Genomic DNA, 12,109 nt, shown 5'->3' with positions numbered 1-12,109 from the left:
AGTAATATAGGCTGGATGTGAGGTCTGTGTCTCTCCCAGTAATATAGGCTGGATGTGAGGTCTGTGTCTCTCCCAGTAATATAGGCTGGATGTGAGGTCTGTGTCTCTTCCAGTAATATAGGCTGGATGTGAGGTCTGTGTGTATCTCCCAGTAATATAGCCTCGATGTGAGCTCTGTGTCTCTCCCAGTAATATAGGCTGGATGTGAGATCTGTGTCTCTCCCAGTAATATAGGCTGGATGTGAGGTCTGTGTCTCTCCCAGTAATATAGGCTGGATGTTAAGTCTGTGTGTCTCTCCCAGTAATATAGGCTGGATGTGAGGTCTGTGTCTCTTCCAGTAATATAGGCTGGATGTGAGCTCTGTGTGTCTCCCAGTAATATAGGCTGGGTGTGAGGTCTGTGTGTCTCTCCCAGTAATATAGGCTGGATGTGAGGTCAGTAATATAGGCTGGATGTGAGGTCTCCATGTCTCTCCCAGTAAGATAGGCTGGATGTGAGCTCTGTGTGTCTCTCCCAGTAATATAGGCTGGATGTGAGCTCTGTGTGTCTCTCCCAGTAATATAGGCTGGATGTGAGCTCTCTGTGTCTCTCCCAGTAATATAGGCTGGATGTGAGGTCTGTGTCTCTTCCAGTAATATAGGCTGGATATGAGCTCTCTGTGTCTCTCCCAGTAATATAGGCTGGATGTGAGCTCTGTGTGTCTCTCCCAGTAATATAGGCTGGATGTGAGCTCTCTGTGTCTCTCCCAGTAATATAGGCTGGATGTGAGGTCTGTGTCTCTTCCAGTAATGTAGGCTGGATATGAGGTCTGTGTGTCTCCCAGTAATATAGGCTGGATGTGAGGTCTGTGTCTCTCCCAGTAATATAGGCTGGATGTGAGGTCTGTGTCTCTCCTAGTAATATAGGCTGGATGTGAGGTATGTGTCTCTTCCAGTAATATAGGCTGGATGTGAGGTCTGTGTGTCTCTCCCAGTAATATAGGCTGGATGTGAGCTCTCTGTGTCTCTCCCAGTAATATAGGCTGGATGTGAGGTCTGTGTCTCTTCCAGTAATATAGGCTGGATGTGAGGTCTGTGTGTCTCCCAGTAATATAGGCTGGATGTGAGCTCTGTGTGTCTCCCAGTAACATAGGCTGGGTGTGAGGTCTGTGTGTCTCTGCCAGTAATATAGGCTGGATGTGAGGTCTGTGTCTCTCCCAGTAATATAGGCTGGATGTGAGGTCTCTGTGTCTCTCCCAGTAATATAGGCTGGATGTGAGCTCTGTGTGTCTCTCCCTGTAATATAGGCTGGATGTGAGCTCTGTGTGTCTCTCCCAGTAATATAGGCTGGATGTGAGCTCTCTGTGTCTCTCCCAGTAATATAGGCTGGATGTGAGGTCTGGGTGTCTCTCCCAGTAATATAGGCTGGATGTGAGGTCTGTGTGTCTCTCCCAGTAATATAGGCTGGATGTGAGGTCTGTGTCTCTTCCAGTAATATAGGCTGGATGTGAGGTCTGTGTGTCTCTCCCAGTAATATAGGCTGGATGTGAGCTCTGTGTGTCTCCCAGTAATATAGGCTGGGTGTGAGGTCTGTGTGTCTCTCCCAGTAATATAGGCTGGATGTGAGGTCTGTGTCTCTCCCAGTAATATAGGCTGAATGTGAGGTCTGTGTCTCTCCCAGTAATATAGGCTGGATGTGAGGTCTGTGTGTCTCCCAGTAGTATAGGCTGGATGTGGCTCTGTGTGTTTCTCCCAGTAATATAGGCTGGATGTGAGGTCTGTGTGTCTCTCCCAGTAATATAGGCTGGATTTGAGGTCTGTGTGTCTCTCCCAGTAATATAGGCTGGATGTGAGGTCTGTGTCTCTTCCAGTAATATAGGCTGGATGTGAGGTCTGTGTGTCTCCCAGTAATATAAGCTGGATGTGAGGTCTGTGTCTCTCTCAGTAATATAGGCTGGATGTGAGATCTGTGTCTCTCCCAGTAATATAGGCTGGATGTGAGGTCTGTGTCTCTCCCAGTAATATAGGCTGGGTGTGAGGTCTGTGTGTCTCTCCCAGTAATATAGGCTGGATGTGAGGTCTGTGTCTCTCCCAGTAATATAGGCTGAATGTGAGGTCTGTGTCTCTCCCAGTAATATAGGCTGGATGTGAGGTCTGTGTGTCTCCCAGTAGTATAGGCTGGATGTGGCTCTGTGTGTTTCTCCCAGTAATATAGGCTGGATGTGAGGTCTGTGTGTCTCTCCCAGTAATATAGGCTGGATTTGAGGTCTGTGTGTCTCTCCCAGTAATATAGGCTGGATGTGAGGTATGTGTCTCTTCCAGTAATATAGGCTGGATGTGAGGTCTGTGTGTCTCCCAGTAATATAATCTGGATGTGAGGTCTGTGTCTCTCTCAGTAATATAGGCTGGATGTGAGATCTGTGTCTCTCCCAGTAATATAGGCTGGATGTGAGGTCTGTGTCTCTCCCAGTAATATAGGCTGGATGTGAGGTCTGTGTGTCTCTCCCAGTAATATAGGCTGGATGTGAGGTCTGTGTGTCTCCCAGTAATATAAGCTGGATGTGAGGTCTGTGTCTCTCCCAGTAATATAGGCTGGATGTGAGATCTGTGTCTCTCCCAGTAATATAGGCTGGATGTGAGCTCTGTGTGTCTCCCAGTAATATAGGCTGGGTGTGAGGTCTGTGTGTCTCTCCCAGTAATATAGGCTGGATGTGAGGTCTCTGTGTCTCTCCCAGTAATATAGGCTGGATGTGAGGTCTGTGTATCTCTCAGTAATACAGACTGGATGTGAGCTCTGTGTCTCTCCCAGTAATATAGGCTGGATGTGAGGTCTCCATGTCTATCCCAGTAATATAGGCTGGATGTGAGCTCTGTGTGTCTCTCCCAGTAATATAGGCTGGATGTGAGCTCTCTGTGTCTCTCCCAGTAATATAGGCTGGATGTGAGGTCTGTGTCTCTTCCAGTAATATAGGCTGGATGTGAGGTCTGTGTGTCTCCCAGTAATATAGGCTGGATGTGAGGTCTGTGTCTCTCCCAGTAATATAGGCTGGATGTGAGGTCTGTGTCTCTCCCAGTAATATAGGCTGGATGTGAGGTCTGTGTCTCTTCCAGTAATATAGGCTGGATGTGAGGTCTGTGTGTCTCCCAGTAATATAGGCTGGATGTGAGCTCTGTGTGTCTCCCAGTAATATAGGCTGGGTGTGAGGTCTGTGTGTCTCTGCCAGTAATATAGGCTGGATGTGAGGTCTGTGTCTCTCCCAGTAATATAGGCTGGATGTGAGGTCTCTGTGTCTCTCCCAGTAATATAGGCTGGATGTGAGCTCTGTGTGTCTCTCCCTGTAATATAGGCTGGATGTGAGCTCTGTGTGTCTCTCCCAGTAATATAGGCTGGATGTGAGCTCTCTGTGTCTCTCCCAGTAATATAGGCTGGATGTGAGGTCTGGGTGTCTCTCCCAGTAATATAGGCTGGATGTGAGGTCTGTGTGTCTCTCCCAGTAATATAGGCTGGATGTGAGGTCTGTGTCTCTTCCAGTAATATAGGCTGGATGTGAGGTCTGTGTGTCTCTCCCAGTAATATAGGCTGGATGTGAGGTCTGTGTGTCTCTCCCAGTAATATAGGCTGGATGTGAGGTCTGTGTCTCTTCCGGTAATATAGGCTGGATGTGAGGTCTGTGTGTCTCCCAGTAATATAGGCTGGATGTGAGGTCTCTGTGTCTCTCCCAGTAATATAGGCTGGATGTGAGCTCTGTGTGTCTCTCCCTGTAATATAGGCTGGATGTGAGCTCTGTGTGTCTCTCCCAGTAATATAGGCTGGATGTGAGCTCTCTGTGTCTCTCCCAGTAATATAGGCTGGATGTGAGGTCTGGGTGTCTCTCCCAGTAATATAGGCTGGATGTGAGGTCTGTGTGTCTCTCCCAGTAATATAGGCTGGATGTGAGGTCTGTGTGTCTCCCAGTAATATAGGCTGGGTGTGAGGTCTGTGTGTCTCTCCCAGTAATATAGGCTGGATGTGAGGTCTGTGTCTCTCCCAGTAATATAGGCTGAATGTGAGGTCTGTGTCTCTCCCAGTAATATAGGCTGGATGTGAGGTCTGTGTGTCTCCCAGTAGTATAGGCTGGATGTGGCTCTGTGTGTTTCTCCCAGTAATATAGGCTGGATGTGAGGTCTGTGTGTCTCTCCCAGTAATATAGGCTGGATTTGAGGTCTGTGTGTCTCTCCCAGTAATATAGGCTGGATGTGAGGTATGTGTCTCTTCCAGTAATATAGGCTGGATGTGAGGTCTGTGTGTCTCCCAGTAATATAAGCTGGATGTGAGGTCTGTGTCTCTCCCAGTAATATAGGCTGGATTTGAGATCTGTGTCTCTCCCAGTAATATAGGCTGGATGTGAGGTCTGTGTCTCTCCCAGTAATATAGGCTGGATGTGAGGTCTCTGTGTCTCTCCCAGTAATATAGGCTGGATGTGAGCTCTGTGTGTCTCTCCCTGTAATATAGGCTGGATGTGAGCTCTGTGTGTCTCTCCCAGTAATATAGGCTGGATGTGAGCTCTCTGTGTCTCTCCCAGTAATATAGGCTGGATTTGAGGTCTGGGTGTCTCTCCCAGTAATATAGGCTGGATGTGAGGTCTGTGTGTCTCTCCCAGTAATATAGGCTGGATGTGAGGTCTGTGTCTCTTCCAGTAATATAGGCTGGATGTGAGGTCTGTGTGTCTCTCCCAGTAATATAGGCTGGATGTGAGCTCTGTGTGTCTCCCAGTAATATAGGCTGGATGTGAGCTCTGTGTGTCTCTCCCAGTAATATAGGCTGGGTGTGAGGTCTGTGTGTCTCCCAGTAATATAGGCTGGGTGTGAGGTCTGTGTGTCTCTCCCAGTAATATAGGCTGGATGTGAGGTCAGTAATATAGGCTGGATGTGAGGTCTCTGTGTCTCTCCCAGTAATATAGGCTGGATGTGAGGTCTGTGTGTCTCTCAGTAATATAGACTGGATGTGAGCTCTGTGTCTCTCCCAGTAATATAGGCTGGATGTGAGGTCTCCATGTCTCTCCCAGTAATATAGGCTGGATGTGAGCTCTGTGTGTCTCTCCCAGTAATATAGGCTGGATGTGAGCTCTCTGTGTCTCTCCCAGTAATATAGGCTGGATGTGAGGTCTGTGTCTCTTCCAGTAATATAGGCTGGATGTGAGGTCTGTGTGTCTCCCAGTAATATAGGCTGGATGTGAGGTCTGTGTCTCTCCCAGTAATATAGGCTGGATGTGAGGTCTGTGTCTCTCCCAGTAATATAGGCTGGATGTGAGGTCTGTGTCTCTTCCAGTAATATAGGCTGGATGTGAGGTCTGTGTGTCTCCCAGTAATATAGGCTGGATGTGAGCTCTGTGTGTCTCCCAGTAATATAGGCTGGGTGTGAGGTCTGTGTGTCTCTGCCAGTAATATAGGCTGGATGTGAGGTCTCTGTGTCTCTCCCAGTAATATAGGCTGGATGTGAGCTCTGTGTGTCTCTCCCTGTAATATAGGCTGGATGTGAGCTCTGTGTGTCTCTCCCAGTAATATAGGCTGGATGTGAGCTCTCTGTGTCTCTCCCAGTAATATAGGCTGGATGTGAGGTCTGGGTGTCTCTCCCAGTAATATAGGCTGGATGTGAGGTCTGTGTGTCTCTCCCAGTAATATAGGCTGGATGTGAGGTCTGTGTCTTTTCCAGTAATATAGGCTGGATGTGAGGTCTGTGTGTCTCTCCCAGTAATATAGGCTGGATGTGAGCTCTGTGTGTCTCCCAGTAATATAGGCTGGGTGTGAGGTCTGTGTGTCTCTCCCAGTAATATAGGCTGGATGTGAGGTCTGTGTCTCTTCCGGTAATATAGGCTGGATGTGAGGTCTGTGTGTCTCTCCCAGTAATATAGGCTGGATGTGAGGTCTGTGTCTCTTCCAGTAATATAGGCTGGATGTGAGGTCTCTGTGTCTCTCCCAGTAATATAGGCTGGATGTGAGCTCTGTGTGTCTCCCAGTAATATAGGCTGGGTGTGAGGTCTGTGTGTCTCTCCCAGTAATATAGGCTGGATGTGAGGTCTGTGTGTCTCTCCCAGTAATATAGGCTGGATGTGAGGTCTGTGTGTCTCCCAGTAATATAGGCTGGATGTGAGCTCTGTGTGTCTCCCAGTAATATAGGCTGGGTGTGAGGTCTGTGTGTCTCTGCCAGTAATATAGGCTGGATGTGAGGTCTCTGTGTCTCTCCCAGTAATATAGGCTGGATGTGAGCTCTGTGTGTCTCTCCCTGTAATATAGGCTGGATGTGAGCTCTGTGTGTCTCTCCCAGTAATATAGGCTGGATGTGAGCTCTCTGTGTCTCTCCCAGTAATATAGGCTGGATGTGAGGTCTGGGTGTCTCTCCCAGTAATATAGGCTGGATGTGAGGTCTGTGTGTCTCTCCCAGTAATATAGGCTGGATGTGAGGTCTGTGTCTTTTCCAGTAATATAGGCTGGATGTGAGGTCTGTGTGTCTCTCCCAGTAATATAGGCTGGATGTGAGCTCTGTGTGTCTCCCAGTAATATAGGCTGGGTGTGAGGTCTGTGTGTCTCTCCCAGTAATATAGGCTGGATGTGAGGTCTGTGTCTCTTCCGGTAATATAGGCTGGATGTGAGGTCTGTGTGTCTCTCCCAGTAATATAGGCTGGATGTGAGGTCTGTGTCTCTTCCAGTAATATAGGCTGGATGTGAGGTCTCTGTGTCTCTCCCAGTAATATAGGCTGGATGTGAGCTCTGTGTGTCTCCCAGTAATATAGGCTGGGTGTGAGGTCTGTGTGTCTCTCCCAGTAATATAGGCTGGATGTGAGGTCAGTAATATAGGCTGGATGTGAGGTCTCTGTGTCTCTCCCAGTAATATAGGCTGGATGTGAGGTCTGTGTGTCTCTCAGTAATATAGACTAGATGTGAGCTCTGTGTCTCTCCCAGTAATATAGGCTGGATGTGAGGTCTCCATGTCTCTCCCAGTAATATAGGCTGGATGTGAGCTCTGTGTGTCTCTCCCAGTAATATAGGCTGGATGTGAGCGCTCTGTGTCTCTCCCAGTAATATAGGCTGGATGTGAGGTCTGTGTCTCTTCCAGTAATATAGGCTGGATGTGAGGTCTGTGTGTCTCCCAGTAATATAGGCTGGATGTGAGGTCTGTGTCTCTCCCAGTAATATAGGCTGGATGTGAGGTCTGTGTCTCTCCCAGTAATATAGGCTGGATGTGAGGTCTGTGTCTCTTCCAGTAATATAGGCTGGATGTGAGGTCTGTGTCTCTCCCAGTAATATAGGCTGGATGTGAGCTCTCTGTGTCTCTCCCAGTAATATAGGCTGGATGTGAGGTCTGTGTCTCTTCCAGTAATATAGGCTGGATGTGAGGTCTGTGTGTCTCCCAGTAATATAGGCTGGATGTGAGGTCAGTAATATAGGCTGGATGTGAGGTCTCTGTGTCTCTCCCAGTAATATAGGCTGGATGTGAGGTATGTGTCTCTTCCAGTAATATAGGCTGGATGTGAGGTCTGTGTGTCTCCCAGTAATATAAGCTGGATGTGAGGTCTGTGTCTCTCCCAGTAATATAGGCTGGATGTGAGATCTGTGTCTCTCCCAGTAATATAGGCTGGATGTGAGGTCTGTGTCTCTCCCAGTAATATAGGCTGGATGTGAGGTCTCTGTGTCTCTCCCAGTAATATAGGCTGGATGTGAGCTCTGTGTGTCTCTCCCTGTAATATAGGCTGGATGTGAGCTCTGTGTGTCTCTCCCAGTAATATAGGCTGGATGTGAGCTCTCTGTGTCTCTCCCAGTAATATAGGCTGGATGTGAGGTCTGGGTGTCTCTCCCAGTAATATAGGCTGGATGTGAGGTCTGTGTGTCTCTCCCAGTAATATAGGCTGGATGTGAGGTCTGTGTCTCTTCCAGTAATATAGGCTGGATGTGAGGTCTGTGTGTCTCTCCCAGTAATATAGGCTGGATGTGAGCTCTGTGTGTCTCCCAGTAATATAGGCTGGATGTGAGCTCTGTGTGTCTCTCCCAGTAATATAGGCTGGGTGTGAGGTCTGTGTGTCTCCCAGTAATATAGGCTGGGTGTGAGGTCTGTGTGTCTCTCCCAGTAATATAGGCTGGATGTGAGGTCAGTAATATAGGCTGGATGTGAGGTCTCTGTGTCTCTCCCAGTAATATAGGCTGGATGTGAGGTCTGTGTGTCTCTCAGTAATATAGACTGGATGTGAGCTCTGTGTGTCTCCCAGTAATATAGGCTGGATGTGAGCTCTGTGTGTCTCTCACAGTAATATAGGCTGGGTGTGAGGTCTGTGTGTCTCCCAGTAATATAGGCTGGGTGTGAGGTCTGTGTGTCTCTCCCAGTAATATAGGCTGGATGTGAGGTCAGTAATATAGGCTGGATGTGAGGTCTCTGTGTCTCTCCCAGTAATATAGGCTGGATGTGAGGTCTCCATGTCTCTCCCAGTAATATAGGCTGGATGTGAGCTCTGTGTGTCTCTCCCAGTAATATAGGCTGGATGTGAGCTCTCTGTGTCTCTTCCAGTAATATAGGCTGGATGTGAGGTCTGTGTGTCTCCCAGTAATATAGGCTGGATGTGAGGTCTGTGTCTCTCCCAGTAATATAGGCTGGATGTGAGGTCTGTGTCTCTCCCAGTAATATAGGCTGGATGTGAGGTCTGTGTCTCTTCCAGTAATATAGGCTGGATGTGAGGTCTGTGTGTCTCCCAGTAATATAGGCTGGGTGTGAGGTCTGTGTGTCTCTGCCAGTAATATAGGCTGGATGTGAGGTCTGTGTCTCTCCCAGTAATATAGGCTGGATGTGAGGTCTCTGTGTCTCTCCCAGTAATATAGGTTGGATGTGAGCTCTGTGTGTCTCTCCCTGTAATATAGGCTGGATGTGAGCTCTCTGTGTCTCTCCCAGTAATATAGGCTGGATGTGAGGTCTGGGTGTCTCTCCCAGTAATATAGGCTGGATGTGAGGTCTGTGTGTCTCTCCCAGTAATATAGGCTGGATGTGAGGTCTGTGTCTCTTCCAGTAATATAGGCTGGATGTGAGGTCTGTGTGTCTCTCCCAGTAATATAGGCTGGATGTGAGCTCTGTGTGTCTCCCAGTAATATAGGCTGGGTGTGAGGTCTGTGTGTCTCTCCCAGTAATATAGGCTGGATGTGAGGTCTGTGTCTCTTCCGGTAATATAGGCTGGATGTGGGGTCTGTGTGTCTCTCCCAGTAATATAGGCTGGATGTGAGGTCTGTGTCTCTTCCAGTAATATAGGCTGGATGTGAGGTCTGTGTGTCTCTCCCAGTAATATAGGCTGGATGTGAGCTCTGTGTGTCTCCCAGTAATATAGGCTGGGTGTGAGGTCTGTGTGTCTCTCCCAGTAATATAGGCTGGATGTGAGGTCAGTAATATAGGCTGGATGTGAGGTCTCTGTGTCTCTCCCAGTAATATAGGCTGGATGTTAGGTCTGTGTGTCTCTCAGTAATATAGACTGGATGTGAGCTCTGTGTCTCTCCCAGTAATATAGGCTGGATGTGAGGTCTCCATGTCTCTCCCAGTAATATAGGCTGGATGTGAGCTCTGTGTGTCTCTCCCAGTAATATAGGCTGGATGTGAGCTCTCTGTGTCTCTCCCAATAATATAGGCTGGATGTGAGGTCTGTGTCTCTTCCAGTAATATAGGCTGGATGTGAGGTCTGTGTGTCTCCCAGTAATATAGGCTGGATGTGAGGTCTGTGTCTCTCCCAGTAATATAGGCTGGATGTGAGGTCTGTGTCTCTCCCAGTAATATAGGCTGGATGTGAGGTCTGTGTCTCTTCCAGTAATATAGGCTGGATGTGAGGTCTGTGTCTCTCCCAGTAATATAGGCTGGATGTGAGCTCTCTGTGTCTCTCCCAGTAATATAGGCTGGATGTGAGCTCTGTGTGTCTCTCCCTGTAATATAGGCTGGATGTGAGCTATGTGTGTCTCTCCCAGTAATATAGGCTGGATGTGAGCTCTGTGTCTCTCCCAGTAATATAGGCTGGATGTGAGGTCTGTGTGTCTCTCCCAGTAATATAGGCTGGATGTGAGCTCTCTGTGTCTCTCCCAGTAATATAGGCTGGATGTGAGGTCTGTGTGTCTCTCCCAGTAATATAGGCTGGATGTGAGGTCTGTGTCTCTTCCAGTAATATAGGCTGGATGTGAGGTCTGTGTGTCTCTCCCAGTAATATAGGCTGGATGTGAGCTCTGTGTGTCTCCCAGTAATATAGGCTGGGTGTGAGGTCTGTGTGTCTCTCCCAGTAATATAGGCTGGATGTGAGGTCTGTGTCTCTTCCAGTAATATAGGCTAGATGTGAGGTCTGTGTGTCTCTCCCAGTAATATAGGCTGGATGTGAGGTCTGTGTCTCTTCCAGTAATATAGGCTGAATGTGAGGTCTGTGTGTCTCTCCCAGTAATATAGGCTGGATGTGAGCTCTGTGTGTCTCCCAGTAATATAGGCTGGGTGTGAGGTCTGTGTGTCTCTCCCAGTAATATAGGCTGGATGTGAGGTCAGTAATATAGGCTGGATGTGAGGTCTCTGTGTCTCTCCCAGTAATATAGGCTGGATGTGAGGTCTGTGTGTCTCTCAGTAATATAGACTGGATGTGAGCTCTGTGTCTCTCCCAGTAATATAGGCTGGATGTGAGGTCTCCATGTCTCTCCCAGTAATATAGGCTGGATGTGAGCTCTGTGTGTCTCTCCCAGTAATATAGGCTGGATGTGAGCTCTCTGTGTCTCTCCCAGTAATATAGGCTGGATGTGAGGTCTGTGTCTCTTCCAGTAATATAGGCTGGATGTGAGGTCTGTGTGTCTCCCAGTAATATAGGCTGGATGTGAGGTCTGTGTCTCTCCCAGTAATATAGGCTGGATGTGAGGTCTGTGTCTCTCCCAGTAATATAGGCTGGATGTGAGGTCTGTGTCTCTTCCAGTAATATAGGCTGGATGTGAGGTCTGTGTGTCTCTCCCAGTAATATAGGCTGGATGTGAGCTCTCTGTGTCTCTCCCAGTAATATAGGCTGGATGTGAGGTCTGTGTCTCTTCCAGTAATATAGGCTGGATGTGAGGTCTGTGTGTCTCCCAATAATATAGGCTGGATGTGAGGTCTGTGTCTCTCCCAGTAATATAGGCTGGATGTGAGGTCTCTGTGTCTCTCCCAGTAATATAGGCTGGATGTGAGCTCTGTGTGTCTCTCCCTGTAATATAGGCTGGATGTGAGGTCTGTGGGTCTATCCCAGTAAAATAGGCTGGATGTGAGGTCTGTGTATCTTCCAGTAATATAGGCTGGATGTGAGGTCTGTGTGTCTCCCAGTAATATAGGCTGGATGTGAGGTCTATGTCTCTCCCAGTAATATAGGCTGGATGTGAGGTCTGTGTGTCTCCCAGTAATATAGGCTGGATGTGAGGTCTGTGTCTCTTCCAGTAATATAGGCTGGATGTGAGGTCTGTGTGTCTCTCCCAGTAATATAGGCTGGATGTGAGCTCTCTGTGTCTCTCCCAGTAATATAGGCTGGATGTGAGGTCTGTGTCTCTTCCAGTAATATAGGCTGGATGTGAGGTCTGTGTGTCTCCCAATAATATAGGCTGGATGTGAGGTCTGTGTCTCTCCCAGTAATATAGGCTGGATGTGAGGTCTCTGTGTCTCTCCCAGTAATATAGGCTGGATGTGAGCTCTGTGTGTCTCTCCCTGTAATATAGGCTGGATGTGAGGTCTGTGGGTCTATCCCAGTAAAATAGGCTGGATGTGAGGTCTGTGTATCTTCCAGTAATATAGGCTGGATGTGAGGTCTGTGTGTCTCCCAGTAATATAGGCTGGATGTGAGGTCTATGTCTCTCCCAGTAATATAGGCTGGATGTGAGGTCTGTGTGTCTCTCCCAGTAATATAGGCTGGATGTGAGGTCTCTGTCTCTCCCAGTAATATAGGCTGGATGTGAGGTCTGTGTCTGTCCCAGTAATATAGGCTGGATGTGAGGTCTGTGTGTCTTTCCCAGTAATATAGGCTGGATGTGAGGTCTGTGTGTCTCTCCCAGTAATATAGGCTTGATGTGAGGTCTGTGTCTCTTCCAGTAATATAGGCTGGATGTGAGGTCTGTGTGTCTCCCAGTAATATAGGCTGGATGT

This window comes from Ranitomeya variabilis, chromosome 3 (genome assembly GCF_051348905.1).
Source record: "Ranitomeya variabilis isolate aRanVar5 chromosome 3, aRanVar5.hap1, whole genome shotgun sequence".
NCBI lineage: Eukaryota > Metazoa > Chordata > Amphibia > Anura > Dendrobatidae > Ranitomeya > Ranitomeya variabilis.
This window is presented reverse-complemented; position numbering follows the sequence as displayed.